The sequence below is a fragment of the Varroa jacobsoni genome, unplaced genomic scaffold (genome assembly GCF_002532875.2).
Source record: "Varroa jacobsoni isolate VJ856 unplaced genomic scaffold, vjacob_1.0 scaffold_750, whole genome shotgun sequence".
NCBI lineage: Eukaryota > Metazoa > Arthropoda > Arachnida > Mesostigmata > Varroidae > Varroa > Varroa jacobsoni.
In genome coordinates this window covers 100,345-116,768 of record NW_019213652.1, presented here as the reverse complement: position 1 = coordinate 116,768, position 16,424 = coordinate 100,345, and the positions used below count along the sequence as shown (strand labels likewise).

At 41.2% G+C, this 16,424-nt stretch overlaps 1 protein-coding gene across 4 annotated transcripts in view; it reads right to left on the bottom strand.

The window, feature by feature from the left end:
* Ktl (BTB/POZ domain-containing protein Ktl) overlaps positions 1 to 16,424 on the bottom strand; it is a 103,271-nt gene that overhangs the window by 64,055 nt on the left and 22,792 nt on the right. For 3 of the 4 annotated variants that reach the window (XM_086969512.1, XM_022838178.2, XM_086969510.1), the window contains exon 2: positions 4 to 64. The exons of the other annotated variant lie outside the window; for it this stretch is intronic. The gene's annotated coding sequence lies outside the window, so the exon portion shown is untranslated. The remainder of the gene's footprint in view (positions 1 to 3; positions 65 to 16,424) is intronic. 4 annotated transcript variants of the gene reach the window in all.

The window sequence follows — 16,424 nt, the reverse complement described above, 5'->3', positions numbered from 1 at the left end:
TACCTGCTTCGTCGAGGACAACAGTAACAATTCGAGTTGGCGTTTACGGACGAAGGACGCGACCCTAAACGACACAGCATGTGATACGGAAACACGTTAATCTTACTAGGCGTACTAAATCCCATATGAAGAATTAGAATATAACAACGAAGCATCTTATTGCTCAATGCTCTGTTTTGCTGCTATGCCATTATATTATTGTTTTCAAACCCATAAAAAATGTTTCAAACGGCGATCGAAATCGTTTAATATTATGCAGGTGTTCGATGTTCCTAATTTTAGACACGTCTGTATAAATTCTACGGCCCTATATCCTGTTCGCATAATAAGAATCATATGTAGCCACTGTATGGCTGGACAGAGGCTCACCACTTATAGTAAAACCAGTCAGACGCTACCAAACTACGCATAGGACATAAAAAAGTGCGTTACACCGATTTCGCTGCTATTGTCAGGGCTCTATTGTACTGACAAGCCAGTGGACGGTATATTTAGTCTTGTACCTTAGGTCGAATCAAAAACGCGTCAAGGAGAGGTTAATGTTCATTGTCGTTGAATAGAGCACTTGTACGCGATCTGCGAACCTATCAAATATCAGAGTTATAGTGGCAGGCGTGCTGTTTCTAAATCAACATTCCTTTTTATCGAAGAGTCCTATGGAGGGCCGCATGGATATGGAATTTTAATGGCACAGTTTCTCTGCCATTGGCCATTTCCGACGGTCATCAAGGTAACTAGAATAAGACGATAAACCAGGCCAAGTGTAAGAGCGAGAAGATGGCTAAATGAGGCAGCGCAGAAGTTGCCTCCACTTCATCGTCCTGTATGGGTAACGCTATCTCTGGGTGGGTATCTCTGGGTACGCTTTTATAATTATACGAATGGAACGGGCCAAACAAGGCTAACTCGAGCATGCACCACTAATTACTTTGGCCTCAGAGACGGACGCACCTCGACCGATCACCCCAGAGTAGTCCAATTGTAGTCAACAACTTCTGGACGAGTTTCGCTTTCTTGTTCTGTGTGTCTCGGAGCTTCTTGTTGAACAAAATGTTTTCTCTCAATCACCCGGTTCCTGTATGATGAGAAAATGACAGAGCGGCGGTTGCAACATTCACGATAAAATCTCTGTTTTAGTTCAGCTGGCCGGTCTTTTGTCAGTCGAGCACTATATAAGCATCGGTGGACTATACTAGCAGGTTAGGGTGCGATGGCCCAAGAAAGGTGCAATGCTAGTTTCCAGCGCGCGCAAACTGAGGCTTTCGTTTCTTAAAGCCTTTTTCTGATTCATTTTTCGACTCGGTGCATGCCTCTCATTGTTTAAATAAGCAAAAGCAGATTCGTTGCGCCCTTGTCAGCTTCAGTCCCGATTCCAACCTGAACCGAACTTGAGGTAGTTTCTTCAAAGGTGTTCGCAACTCTTGACATTCGCTTTTTCTAATTACATTAAGTGGTACCATAGCTCGTCTATTTAATGATCTAATGACACGAATAAGCATGGAAATTCCCTCTTAGCGACGTAGTCACTCCTTCCACCACCCTGCTGTGAGTGAGGGATTGCTACTAAATATTGGGCTTTAATAAAACGTCGAATGAAGAAAGCAAAAATAGAATAAATGAACTGAGTTTACAACACTCGGATTTACCATAATGGAGGCTTGTGTTACATAAAGCAAGCTTTGTGTGGCACATATTATGTACAGCTAGGAAAAAGGAAGGCGTAGCACGTATATGAAACAACCAACACATCCCCCACGGGTAAGCAACGTTGACGATGTCGTTGTCCGCATTGACTTTAGCGATTATTATGCGCTTGCTGCTCCAGAGCTCAAGATGACTTTTTCTTGGGACCACTTTCGACAGTCGGGAGAGAATTTAAATAACAATATTATAGGAAACAGAACAGCTTTAAAAAATATCTTCAGCGTCATTGTTTTAAAAACTGTTTTTGTACATCTCCAAATATAGGCTTGAGCATTCTGAGACACAGATTCACACCAGGGCACTATCTAAGCTTTAGATATTTCCTCTTATTATAAAACATCTGATAATTGTATTTACATCGTGCACAGCACGATTTGATTTATTATGATATATGTTAATCAATGACCTCAGACGAGATATATTGATTTTTTTCACGCATATAACAAGAGGCCAATAACTTTAAAAGATGCTAGAAGAAGCAGGTGACGAAAGACTCAAAGCATTGCCAACCTTTAGTTGAAACCAATTTGCGACTAAGTAGGCTGAAGGCTGTCGTAAAACGGGATGGGCAGATACCCAGGTCAGTTAGCTCCTTAAGTGTAATTTGGTAATCCATTGTAATAAAGACAGACATGCGGTTGAAATCAACGTAGTGCTATTGTGTAAAACTGTTTACTGGCATGGCCCAAATCTAGGCCACTTGACGGCTGAGCATAAGTAAAGCGATGGATAACGAAACCATGTTGGACAAAATAAAAAAGATTCATCTTTACACAAAAATTAGGCATATGATGTTTTTTTTTTCAGAAACGCAGTTGGCGATTCAGCTCTAGGATTTAGGGCGGCGCTTCTCTTATTTGTTTTACTATCTTGTTTGAACACAGATGTGACGATGCTTGAACGAAAGAGATCTGGGGCAACGTCATCATGGTAAAATCTAGCAAAATGAGACTTAGGATTTCAGCAAGAAAGGAGAAAAGTTTTCGTAAAATATGGATAAAATATGCTTGAGTGCCAAATTCGGCCTTATCTCAAGTCGAAATAGTCACCTAATAGATAAAGCTTGGAAATATCAATTTGTGAATCCAGAAACTGTAACTGCTTGCGTATGGAAGAATAACTTATGTTAACTGACGATACCGAAACAATCGGTAGAAGGTATAATGAACGTAGAAATGGCCAACTATAAATAGAGGAATGTGTGGTAGAAGCCGACAGTGACAGGAACAAGAGCAACTTGCGTCCCTTTAGTCGAGGATTGGCGTATTGGACAAGGGTTAATGAAATCAAGCTTCTATTCCCCCAGAATCCTACATCTACAACGACGCCTTGTCGATTTCGCGGGACAGAGCAGTGAAATGACATGAAACAGAGTCGATAAGATAGTTCGAGCAAGCGACGTAACTTCAGATACTTTGATTGGATGAATCAGAGTCATCTGCGCGTAACTAGGGGCAGCACTCAACAAACTGCTGGCACATCTCATTTAAATTCCCACGGATATCAAAGAAGACCTTTCAGTTAGTTTGGCCTAAATACACTATGGTTGACTCACATCGAATTTTCCTGAAATAGAACTTGTTCGCTGAAAACGGATAGTCAGAATCTTTCAGCAGTACTTCGAACAAAATGGCTTAATTATTCGTATTAGCCGGCCAGTTACCAGATGCCTAGTTGCCATTGAGGTCCGGGCTTAACATTAATAAAAGATTTAGATATGGCTCCGGTATATGTGTAGCGTTTGTAGCTAATGGCCCGGAAACAACGGGAAAAAAATACTGCTTTTTAATGGTAGAGCCAGAAGAGGGCGCAATATTCTAGTCGATTCGAACAAATTGAAATCGCCGATTATGATTATCTAACTGTGTTGCGCATAGCATCACACAGGCTTTTAGAATGCTCAGTTCTTGTTTGGCTAAAACACAAGCTTCGTGAAGGACAATCGTTTTGAAAGACATCATCATTAGAGGATAACCCAGAATCGCTGCTGTCAAGCCAAGCTCCATAAATATTAATTCGATGTTATTAAGTAAACAGTACGTACGAGTAAAGTTCAGAGCATTCAAATTAGCACAGCAGCGAAGATCAAGGTACGTACATTTTAATTGTCGATTGGTTGCCGATGGCCAGTTCGGGGTAGTCAGTGGGTGTGTTCTAAGCTCCCCAAGCACTTGTGTCATTAACATCCTCAACGAATTTAAATAGTATTTTATCCGATAGCAGCTATATAAGTAACGAATTTCCAATAGTACCGACCACTCAAAGGTTCGGATCTAATACAATGGCTAAACCCCTTTACTGACAACGAGGCAAATATTACGTTACGTGGGAAGCGCCACACCAGTAAGTGTTGTCTCAAGTCTTACAATCATATGTAAGTTGGACGCTCTAAAATTAAATGCTAATTTCAATCCAAATATTTGCATTCTCCTGCTGCACTGCTAGCGGAAGGTTGGTGCCGACAGCAGCTGTTTTGATTATGAGAATTATGAGCACATGATCGTGCCGGTTATTTATACGTTAGCGGATACGAGCGCACTCGGGCAGAATGTTGCCTAAGGTCCCGTAATGATCGGGAAGGTCTCTCCATGCAAGGGTGCGCTAACCGAAGAACCAACGTGGGTATTTGCATCCAAATAAAAGGACGTTCGATTTTGACACTGAACAGAAAGGATGGCGAACTTTTTCTTGCAATTCACTTACGCAAGCGGACAGCTTGATTTAAGTAATGCCAAATCCTACGTTTGATGTAAGATTATCAGAGATCCGTCGGGGAGCTTTCCCGCATAGATTGAGCACGCAAGTGGTTTGTTTATCGTAGGACTACTGGCAAAACATTTTACGTGATCAGTGGCACCAAGACCGCCGCATCAAAAAATACCGAAACCTGTCGGGCATAGTCCGAGATCCTAATAAAGCAGAACATGTGCACTCGGATACTAGGTATCAAAAAACGTACTACGTAATGAACGAGTCTTCATTTGGTTCTTAAGTAATAATAATGTAAATAACAATGATAGTAATTTATTGGAAAAAAAAGTTGATTTAGAAATATCGTTTCACAACATATGGGCCTTCTTTATGTCGATGTGCTACTTTGTTCTCAGGCTACATTTTATTTCATTATGTGACACATTTATTCCTAACCTCGAATGTATGCCCCTTGCCTTGACACTTAAAAAGATAGATGAATTAATGGTGGTCATGGCTAATAAACAGTTACTTCACGTACAATAACAATGAAGCACGCTTTTAAGAAATTCGAAGTTGAGTCCCTAGTTATTTTAGCGCAAGTAAGATCATCGTGTTAGCTTGTGTCAATATTCCACTTCGATATTTATTTAGTTATTATTGAAAAACGGTTTCGACTCAGTACACCCTCTTTGATGCATGATACCACCAAATTTTATGATTTGATTACATGACCGGAAAATTTTGCCAAAAACGACATCAGGAAAATTGAGCCTGTTCCTTACGCTGTAGGTTTGTATGATTTTCGCCATATAGTAATATTCCCTTCTTAAAGCTATTTGAGCTAGTCCCATGCTCGACCTGAACTCTGGGTATTTTACAAATTCATCCAAAATAAACGCGTGGCCCCATTGGTAAGTATCATTAGCCGGCAGAAAATAATTATGTCTATTAATACTACTCTGGATGCAGTTACAGCAAGCACGTGGTTTCGATTGCTTGCGTTCTTTTTAGAAAAATAGTGTTTTTGTCTTTTTCTTTTAGTTTTCCTTTTGACATCATACCAAATAAAAAAATATCACCAGAGAGAGGGGCCTATGATATCGATATATAGCAATACGTGCCTTTGCAATCTAATCGAAGAATTACGTAGATGGCAGTTACATCAATAACACGTACTTTTTTTTTGCTATATAAAAATATAGACTATGAAGTTTACGTCTTTTCTTCTTTTATTTTCAGTGTCCAGATAGATTCCGTTTGTAGGTAGAGTAAAGCTGAAAAACAACCAGTTCTCGTTTTTCCCTTAGCCCAGCTAGCCTTTCTTCGGCTGGCTGTGAAGGGTCATGAAAAAACTGGAATGAGTGAGTGAGTTTGGGGAGGCCTACATAGCCTTAGCAGGCCAAAGTACCGGTTATAGCTATAGAACAAGAAAAAATGAGGGTCATCTAAGAATATTTGACGGCTGATTAGAATGTGTAGACAGATATGAATGGTATATAGATGTTGTTATCTAGAGTCGTTTAAACATGAACGACCTTATAAACGAACCACTTCCATAAGTGTGTACCATCACCACCACCATCCTCGTCAAGTTGTAATATGTAGGCTTACCAACATACAAAGGCGAATATAGCTGTTGGTAAAAACCTAATTTCAATTAAGACGACCCCTTGAAGTGAAATAAAACAAGGACGAGCAATAACTTAAAGGACGGTAAGCTATGAGATCTCTATAAATAAAAAAAAAGACATTCCTAGGACAAAATATTACCAAGCTATGTTGATGAATGTGTATACGACAGGCGAAGCAAGCAACGACAAAAGATTCCCAACTTCCATATATAATAACAGTTACAGTGGACAAAACAGTTACCTTTAATGAAATAGTAATACTCACAATAATAACAATAATAATGGCAATATTACTGTGTATTTCAAACGAAGAATCTTACTACAGCCATTACAATTTTACTCTTTGGACCGTTTTTATTCTAAGATGATGTATTACCTACTAGCAGTGACCTTAAATGCAACACAATAACTAACAATATCCTTGGAATATGGCGTACGGCTTCCTTTCGCCCGTGTTTTCATATGAAAAGAAAAAGCCAAAAAATCATCATTTCGCAGCTCTGTGCAAAATACATAGCCTTGCTGAATAATCGCTTTATCCGTCCAAACGATCACAATCCTTTTATTGTGAACAGTCTGCACAAGAAATCTGAGTTTTACTCTGCCAAATTCAATTGATTTGATTGAGTCAATTGAATTGTACAGAGAAGATCCTGCGGTCCTTTCGAGTCCGTCATCTCTCCGGAAAAATTTTCTCGTATTTGCGTCAAAAATTGAAATGTCTTGCACATTCCTTTTGGTACAGCTGACAAATCCTCCGAAATGTGACACTAGCACAAAGCAAATTAAGATCATGGCTTCACGAATCTTCTAAATATGTCAATAATACCGAGTAGTAGGTAGCTAAGGCCGAGTCTTTGTCCTACTTTTGCTTCAGCTATCTGAGCAAATACTAATTCGAAAATGATTTTTATGGGTTTCGGTGTTGAGAGGTTTTATCGCCTGTAAAATGACGCGTGATTATTGTTCCATACTGTAAGAATGTTTGCATTTTGAACCCTTTCATTTAGACGACAGAATGGACCGCAATGTACCCAAAATTCACACATTGTCCTTCGAAGTCTGTGGTCTTTTCGAATGTATAAAGTTCGAGATAAATTATGAGGATTGAGTGTTAATTTTTTCGACCTTATCACAGTCACAGATTTTATGGCCTAATGATATTTATATACGTACGTATATGTACTTCCGCGTATTTCGAGCGGGGATAAAAAAAAGATAATAGTGAACCAGATATATAGCGAACAGCAGTGACTGGCTCCGATTCTCGGAGTAAGTGTCACATCTTAATTTTAATGGTGATTTATGATCTGAAGACAACTCAAATGAAAAAATCGGCTAGTTGTATGTAATTAATAGCTGAAAAGGCTACATTAAAAATCCCTACGTTTTCTTCACCGGGCTCGTACTTCATTATTCCAATGATTGGAATTACCACGAACAGCAATAACCTATTGCCGTGTCAAAAGTTGCAACCGTTTCAGGATTACATATAACCGATTTGCTTTATTTTGAAATATAAACCTGATAGACTAATATATAAACATTAAGTTGAAGTAAGTAATATACGATCTGAACGTTTTTAATGACTGTAATACCTGTAAACTCTGCTATATCAAAGGATTTTTAGTACAAGATGGGCTACGGGATAAGCTTACTGCTAATAGTCCTTTTCGTATGATTTTATTTTTTCCGTTCTCAGTCCCTTTAGCCTTTATGCGTAGTGCGAAATAACGACTTATGGCGAAGCTATGAGACGGTTGATCGATAAACATCGGTAACGATGATAGCTCGTGGCATGAGCCAAATTGATACAAGTGAATCTAATTTGGGGAAAGGAGCGCGTGCTGTAGCCGACCAATTCGTGTAAACTTCGGCACGAGCGTAGGTAACTACCAGATGATACGCCTGCAAGCAGCGCGAGCCGTCGTATTAGTTGGCAAGCCTCTGTGTGGCGGGTGATATTATACCGAATTACGTTCCATAGGTAAACCCCAAAAAATAAATTGGAACCTAAGGTCACGGAATATACTGCCATTCTGTGACAAAGCAGAGATACGGCTCGCAGAGGTCTAGAAGTACTTTGTTTTAAAAGGGCGTTAGCCATGGCCAAGTGCAGCGCTTACGATGAACGTTAGTATCGGTTAGCTTCACTTCGATTACGGAATTTAAGACCAATACATTTAGATAGATACAGCCGAGTTCTGTCTGTGTTATTCTATAGAATAACACAGACAGAAAGGAACAGAAGACCTTTGTTAGGCTTCATTTTTCGTTGAACCCGAGATCCAGTTAGAATGTTCGAACCGAACGGACGTGTGTGAGATAGCTTCGTACCGAAGCTTTGCAGGGCGTCTTGGAGTGAGTCATTGCAACATCGTGCATTTATGAGCATTGAAAGTGATTGGTTTTTGCTAGAGCAAGTCTTTGAACTGTGCGTGCCGTGAAAAGTGCGAGTAAAATTCACGGCGGCTTTACGTACGTTTTTTTGAATTCCATCCGTGGGTTAAGTTTACACAGCCTCTATCTGACGATAAAGCCCAAGAATCGCTTGTAAACCACTTCTGACTCTTTTTTGTAAATTCTACGAGAGTAAGTGTAATGACCTTTTGAAATGGGACTACAAAACACGATTCCTACAACAGGTGCCATGAACAACAGAGCAATAACTCAAGGCCCCAAACTTCTAAGTCAGCGAAAAGGACAGAAAAATTTCCCACATCAGAGGCACTACATTCAGGCGTATCCTTTCTGTTATGTGCGCATGGTAAAAAACTGTGATGAATACAACAGACTCGCAAGTTGGAGCAATGAGGAAATAGTTTTAGTCTATGAAGGTTTTTTTTATAGCGAGCTAGTCATATAAAGCATTTATATAAAGTATGGAAAGCACACAGCTGGGAAGCGAAGTCGCGCCGTAAACCGCAACCCTACTGTGTCCTGTTAAGTACAAGGCTTGAGAAAGCAAAGTGGAAACCCTCAAGAGTAGGCCGATACGACCATCAAATACGCGCTTGGAGGATAAAAGGATGTACATGTCCCAACAGCGGGCAACCACGCGTGTTGTAACTCTGTTGAAAAGACAGTGTTGGTTGTGGGCGATGCTGCCGTCGAACCGTCCAGATCGGCCCTACAGGAGCTTTGCCCTGAAAAATACCCATCACGATATGCGCAGCTACGAAAATGGATATTTATATCCATTCTCGTGGTTGCACGTAGTGTGATAGCTGAAGTGCGTAAGCACCTCAAGACTTGAGAAGGGATCCGATAGCCGTCTTCTTACAGACGAGCTATTATGAGTGCATAGAGTTCGAAAAAAACAAACACTTTCTACAAAACTGAAAGGGCTATACCCAGAACCCGAGCTGCTCACTGTATCTGTTTCCCTTCTGATGTCGGACTCTAAACTCATTCATAAAATATTTGCCAGAAAGGTAGCTGAGCAGAATGCGCCTTTCGCTATGCTGCCTCTCTCAGTCACACAACGTCAAGTCATTGAGGGTGGTCGATACAGCTATAAAAGTGATATAGCTAAAAAGATCGCGTATAATAAAGTAAAGCGAATAAAATCTTTTACGGATTAAGGATCAAGAAAACTTCGAAAGGAGACGTACAGGTGTATTACACGGACTGCCTGTAGCGCTGGTGACCTGCAGTGACCAAACCTGATAGTACAGCTTGCCGGCTTGACTGCAGCAGCCAAGAACATTGTGAGCTTTGTTTGCACCGCATCAGAAAATTGGTGTCGCGTTATGCTTTCAAAAACCCTTCATAATCCAAATCCAAATATAACCAAATGGGATCTCCGCAGCCACCGAGGATCGAAGGCTTCTTGAAGCTAGCCCTTGATTCGCTGAAGATGGGCGATGCCAAGAAACAACAACTCCAAATCAGGATTAGATGGGAAACGCTTAAACCTCGAATTGCGAGGGCACCTCTACAGAGCGCTACTCATAGCGGAAACCTCGGATACAGTCGACATCTTTGCGTTTATGAAGATCTGGCAATTGGCTCATTTGACTTCCCAGATATCCACTCCGTCTGCTGCCCTGTGGGGAAGGAAAAGAACTACACCTGTTCCAGAGGCAGAATCTTAGTGTTTTACAATCATAATTAGAAAACCTATCCCACGCTATGTGCAAAACAACGTCAGGGTCTTTTGTGGTCCCACAATACGGCTTGTGGCGACCTATATGCGGCCCAGTGACAAAAAGCGCATTCTGACCTTTGTAGAAAAGCTTGCCGTAGCAGATCCCACATGCAGTGCTACCATCATCGTAGTAAGGAACTTCAATACGCATCATGATGGGCATATTCCGAGCCGGACATCAGCTGGTCAACCCCAACATGATACTAACGTTGTAAAGAAAAGCTCAACGAACGCGAATAGGAATAAAATTGCATACGTAAAGAAGCATCACTCTCTCTGTGAAAGAAGACAGCTCCAGGCATACATTTCTGTTGAACTATACCTTAAGGCCTTAGGACCACCCTTCGTTCAAAGAAATAAATTAACTGCGTAAATTGGGTTCCAAGAAGGTCTTGGAAACTCATACGAACCTGCCAGTAATAAACTCGATTGATGTTCACGTCTACTGGCTTTACCTCGTCAACATCCTGCAACCTTAATTTTGTCTAGGCCGGCCCGGAAGGTACCGATCATGGTTTGATAATAACTGCCACGTCCCCTGCTGTGCGTAGGATGCCTTTAGACTGCTGGCGACACTGCAACCAGCAGTGAGGCGCGGCGCGGAAGTCATATGTCGGAAGACAGGTCATACAGTGAAAGAAATACTAGAGGCTATTCTCATATGAGGCCACATGGCCAAATGACTTGACCACCGCAGGCCTGAACGAGTCTCATCGCCTCGCCAGTGCTTATCGACCACTTCGCTAAAGGTTTTCATCTAGCTGCACTGTACATTAGGGGGTCTCACTGCTCAGAGCAGGGTCGGACAAACCGACAACAGGCAAACGAGAAAAGGATAGGCCAGGGGTTTTCTCCTGGAGATGATTCAAGCGCCTGAGAAAGGCAGCGGTAGCGGACAGGATTCGGAATGAACATCTTAAAGTGGGCCTGATGCTTTTTACCAGCCCACTTTGTTGTAGTAGAATGTAAGTGCGACGTTTGAGGAGCAACAAAAGTTCAGGAAGGACCATTCGACTGAAAAGCATACGAGGTTCGACTTATCAATATAAGCAAATTTCAAATTGCCTTCGGCCATATACCTACGAAACGATTGCCTTCGACCTTGCCGCAAGAGATGTAATCTTAAGCATCCTTGCCGACATCAACGTTTCCATGAAGGCGTTTAACTTAATAGCAGAAATACTTTACGAAAAGAGGGTTAGAACCAATGATGCAGTCTGGACTTGCCAGCATTCTCCCTGTCGAGAGGAATGGCTTACGATGATCACTTAAGCCCTAATCTTTGCTCAGTTTCACTTAATCGAGAACCATCCTAACAAGTTATATGGATATAGAAATATGACGAGGGTTTTCCATCACGCAGACGCTTTATTTATTTAACAAAGTAGTCACTTCCATATGCAGCAAGCCCTAAATAAAGCACATTCTGTCGTCAAACCTAACCAAAACAGAGGCAATTAAATTCAGGGCAGAGTTGTGGCCCACGACACGCTGTGTCTTTTTGGCGGATCGCTGTTATGTAATTATTGATCCATCTACCTAGGGTTGGTGATTTATTATAACAGCGGAAGTTCCCAACATACTACAGGAAGAAACAGAAGGGCCTTGACAGCATCGTCCTGAATACTAAGCCCCTACCAATCCCGCATACGGGGTGAGCTTAATTTAAGATGATTTTACAGTAAAGAATATATTGTACGAAAGCATCGTTCCCCAAAAGAGCCTTCGGATTGCACTAGACAACCCGTAATAGGTTCCTCTACCTACTGGAGAGGACGCTACTTTTTGCCAAAGACTTCCGTTGTCGTCACAATATATCGGCAACTCCAGCACTCCAAGAAAGCCACGTAAAATAAGGTTCAAAATTCGCGGAGTCGATCCTGAACTCTATCAAACAGGGCCCATGATGGACGAGACCTTGAGAGAATTTGACCAGTTTAAAAGATATGTAGTGATATGCTATGCAGTGCAGGACTCTGGCCATAACCTATGCACTATTTCATTGATCTGATGAATATTGTATTAGAACTAGATTTAGACAACCTTGTGATCTGTAATGTGCACGGCTTCAATCGCTAGGTAGCCTGGCTCGGTAGCTAACCGAAGAATAACAGTGACATCATACATATCGTGTCATGCCATTATTGGTAGGTCCTAAGGAAATAACCCTAGGTCGACCATTCTAAAGACCGTCTTATCGTTCGTTTTTAGTCTCGTGAGGCCGTCATACGTATGGTACAGGAAAACGTATAAATCAGTATGCGAGGTTTCCACAAATGTACATTTCAAATGTGTGGAACGCTAACTGATGAAGATGAACGAATTTGATTTAATCTGTAATCAAGCGAACGTAAGGCTATTTATTTGGCTTCTGTCTGTACTTGTCAGGCGCTCAACACCTCGTCATTTCGAGGTTAGTGGGCCGCAATTTTGAGTCGGAATGTTTCGAGCTTCACGCTCGGTATCGCCGTTAATAATTCCATCGGAAGGCGGGCTCCCACCACGAAACAAAGTGCGTCCACGCTTGAATTCGCGTTCAAGCCACCACGTATCGCGTAAGTATGCCGCTCATTACGCCATCATGGGGACGTTTGATTCTGCTACGATTGTGGCTACCTTTACTTCAAAAATTCTTGCTAATGCGAAAAGAAGCGCAAAGGATAAAGATTCCTGGATCCATCTAAAACGTTTTTTACTTGTCTTCGTCTACTACAACTACAATCATTGATTCAGTCACAAAATTGAACCGAATGACCTTAACCTGATGTCGAGCCAACATTTCTCTCTGCTTCCTTAGATTATTTAGCAAGCGTAGAATATAAGCTCACTACCCATATATGTATGTTCCAGCATACTACATAATGCCGTCCTCGCTCTGAAATGATTCTTGAAGGAATGCAATGATGTCTGGCAGAGACTCGTCAAGAGTTTGCTGTAACAAACTCATCAGCTTATTCCCAACAACAGATTCATAAGAAAAGAGATCGATAATTAAGAGCAGTCATTGTAGCTCTACGACGCGTACTTTATTTGGCCGAATCGATATTTTTTCCCCGATTGTTGCGATCGCGTTCGCTGATGTACATATGCATGCGTACGTGCGTGTACCTTCACATCCTCCGCAACCACTGAGCTAGGAAGCCGCACTTCCGGTAGTGACTTCCTCCACGCTTAAAAGCAGTATCATCAACTTCAACCTTGCAGCCCAATCGAACACTTCGCTTGGCTTCGACGATTAGTTCTCTTCCCACTGCCAGCAATCGTAGGAACAGCACATTAATACTCGCACAAATGCTATTTATTTAAACGATATCTCGACCCTAACTAGCGATCGCATCGAAAGTACCTAGAACTGTCGGTTCAAGCCGTAATAACATAACGTAATAGCTCGTTCCTGAATGTGTATCGTAAATAATTTACAGGGCTAATGCTCTTCCGAAATTCGAAGCTACTGTTATGCTGAATCATCGATATATGTTTAAGGTCATCATCCATTTAGAACAGTAGACAAATCGGTCATCACTATGAACAATTAAATAATGGCCTTGAGACTTCCCCAATGATGACTCAATGATGTATTAGAATAAAAGGAGAAGTCATCCATAGTGCTGACGTTTTCCCCGAAAGGTCGCATTGCTCTCCATATGTGTAAGCGATGATCTTGAGCAAATGATTTTTCACCATGAAGGTTGTTAGTAAAATATCCGCAGACATCATTCAGTGATCGATGAGCTTCATGCGACTTTCGTAGTTGCTTAGCGTAGTCGAGAATCATAAAATGCGTCAAAGGCGATAGCCACGCAGCTACCACTCCCGATAATTACATTGGAAGTTTTCTTTTCCCAAGGCCAACCAACCAGTCGTAGTCAAAGGGAAAACTCGGTAGCAAATGCATTGCCTATAGTATACATAGCAGAATTATAAACAGTACCCGCAGCGCGCTGCTTGGTAAAAGTTTGTGGCTTTTCAATATCTGCTCACGCATTAAAGATATTGGGTAAGAAAAGACAATTTAATTATGATGATTTCATGTAACGACTTGGTCGGTCGCATCAACACCGGCCTTATGAAATATTTATAAGTTTATAAATTTCTTTACTTTAAAACATCGTCATGCTCCCATTTCATAATCGAAACCTTAATTCAGTGTCGTCAGAAAGCCAAGAGAATTGTAAAATCGTAGTGCATATATACGCAAGAAGCCATCGCATACTGCTTCAAAGCTGACGAGAATTTCTCATATAGAACTAAGAAATATACAGGTCTAAGATGGACCACCTTCAACGTGAAACTGAAAACGATAAAACAATTATTCTTGAGGAACTGTGTAAATTTGCTCCATGTATCTCCATGTATGCCCTTCCCCCTGCACCCCTCCTGCTTCTTCAATTCATCTATTATATAGGAATTAAACAAGGTAATGCAATCACAACTCTGACGTGCCATTCATACGTGTCATAGGAGGAAAGAATCCCTTGAAGTCCAATATTGCAAAACTCCTGCCAACTACTTGCTCACTGTTTCCTTACAAATTTCACTGATTTCATCGATTAGTCAGTTTTCTGAAGCTAAATGTCTATGTACTGTAACGTAATTCATTTGCATAGGGAGAACAGAAACTTAAGACCCAGTCACAACATTTAGCCGCTTGACGCAGTAACCCCACACGCGACCCATCTCCTCTGCAGGCAGTTCATTTTAGACTAAGTGAGCCGAAAATCTTCTTCGAAGAAACTTCTTCGAGGTTTGTTATCGGATACACGCTTTGACATGCATAACGTCATATAATACTCGCTTTCAATTATAATGTCACAGCGGAATAGCTTTTAAACCATAGCACCCAAGCACGTTAAGTAAGTTACTAATAACAATAGTCGATTTTTAACGAAACGTCAACTTTTAGGTACCAATAACTGTAATACCCTGGCTTTAGTGAAGGTTCATGTGCGTATTGGACTTTTCAACGATAACGACAGACCGTTGTCTGTTTTAGGGTAACTGGCGAAGTGGCTATTACTTCACAATTGTCGACCATCTGAATATGACGAGTAATTTAACTACACGAATTGCTAATGAGGCTTTCTGGATTTTGTCCTGTTAATGTACACCCTGTGACCGTCTTTTCTGGTATGTAGAGCCTTGATGACAGCGATGTTTACACGTCATGCGCGATAAGATGGTTGGAGGCCTGCCCAGGCCTCCGGTTGGAATATATTAGTGGCAGAAAATACCACGAGCTCTAGGTTGCGGTAAGGCGTTTATTTTCGCTAGCATTGTTCTGCTAATCGGCATCTAACCTTACGATAATCCGACCATCGAGAGCCAAAGAAACACGCTAGCATTGGAGTAAACTTGTACATTGTTAAAATCATACTGCTTCAGGCCGCCTGTCAGGACTTAATTACCATGCTTGTCTAGATTGGCACAGCATGGAGGAGAACGTGTGTGTCCGTTATATAATTATATATGGTAAGGAGCGAATTGAAGTCGTCGTCACAGCTCTAAAGACCTTTTCTCGTTTAAGTGAACTGTAAGAGTAAAGCCGATAATGATATTAGTTCAAAAGTAAATGTAAAGTGAAAATGTTGAACGTGAAACTGTATCTGGTTTATTTGTACGCATGCGCGGTGTCGAAAAAAAAACAACTGGTTAAAGCTCCCTAGGCCGTCAAGGTCGTTTGTTTATCAGCTAAATCCGATGTACCGAGCGGGAACTTGAAGGCAGTGGCGCTTACCCTACATCACAGGAGCGCTAATGATGATTACTCTATTATGATAGGGGTTTGCAAGGTTGAGACGTGCACTCTGCTACGCATTTCTAGGCTTGGACAAACTCCGTCTCATAGATTACGCATTAGACATTCAGAACAATCTGTTATACAATCTTGGCCTTTTTTTTTTCGAATTACGTTAAATATGAACACACCTGTTCAATAACTCTAAAATTTTACAAAGTAGGCAAGGCTCGCTATAGGAAATAAAGCCTCTGGCACGATTTTCCGATCGCAACTTTCTTTATTCTATAGACAAGTATAGAATATTTACATATCGTTCAAATTTTATCCTTTGCTTACCAATGTGCTATAGCACACTCTGGAACAGGCCGAAATTCTGTAATAACCTGTGCAACAATCAGTTGATACCCTGTGGACAACCGCTGCGTCTTCGACGACGCAAAAGAATTTCTAAATTGTATGTGAGCCGATACACATTTATTAGAGATTGACCTGATTCGCTTTGACCGTT